Consider the following 1,233-nt stretch of genomic DNA (forward strand, 5'->3'; position numbering starts at 1 on the left):
TTGTGGACTCCCACTTAATTTGGAAGCTCTCTCAAGAAAACACTGCGTTATGTAACATACAGATTTATAAACACACTTTACGAATCCTTTTATAATGGTAATTGAACACAATTTTTCATATTTCCCATTTGTACAGTATGATATACAGCAGACAGCATGTCCATCTCTGAAATCTTTTGCATACCAGCTATCAAAAAATAATTTCACATCTCAGTATTCCTAATTATGTACTACTTTTCTTAAGAGAGCTCCCTGAACTATACAAGCATTAAGTCCCACACTACAGAAACAGTATATTAAATCTTTAGCCTCATCTGTTCACATCTGTATTATCAGTACAAAATAAAAAAGGAACTAGAACTGATCACCTTGCTGTTTCTACACTTGCATATCGTCAGGTTACACAACCTGAAAATGTCCCAGTGACAGGAGTGTACTACTTAAGAACATCCTTGTAACAGGATACCTAGATTTTCATAGTATTTACACACGTTTATGCTATTTACCTCTTCACTACTCTGGTTCCACCTATTTACTTACAAGCCAGTTTTAAAGTTTTCACCAAATCAACACACTTCCTTCAGTTTCGATATGACTTTTAGAAGTTTACCAGCTATCATTAACTGTTTGCCTACTTAATGCATGCACTTCATTTAAAGTGTGCTTTATTGGTTATAAATATCGCTACACATTTAATTTTTAAAATTACTGCATCAGTTTTTAAAACTAATTTTTTCAGTCCCTCTTATTGGCTGGATGGCATCGCTGGCTTGATGGACCTGAGTTTGAGCAAGCTCTGGGAGTTGGTGATGGACAGGGAAGCCTGGAATGCTGCAGTCCATTGGGTCAGAGTCAGATACTGAACTATTGGGCCCATTACAAGTGGACTAATAAGCACTTCATCACAATGATATGACATTCCTTACTTAAAAAATGCCCTTCAAATGAACATTTAGTTTTCCATTTTTTTAAAGTATCTCAGCATAGGCTTCCTTGATGCCCTCTCCTGTTTCTGAATATGGCAGAACTGTTAACCTCCAAACTGCTACCTGAAGATATGTAAAGCTCTGTTTTACTTAAGAGAATATATTTTTAGGGTCCTTTCTTAACAACACTGTATAATCTAAAGTATACTGTGCTTAGAAAATATCTTAGGATGAGTGATAAGACACATAAAAAATACAGGACATGTACTAAAAAAAAGGGGAGTGACAGTGGTGGGAACAGTCAATA

This window comes from Giraffa tippelskirchi, chromosome 4 (genome assembly GCF_054371585.1).
Source record: "Giraffa tippelskirchi isolate mGirTip1 chromosome 4, T2T-mGirTip1v1.2.pri, whole genome shotgun sequence".
Lineage (NCBI taxonomy): Eukaryota > Metazoa > Chordata > Mammalia > Artiodactyla > Giraffidae > Giraffa > Giraffa tippelskirchi.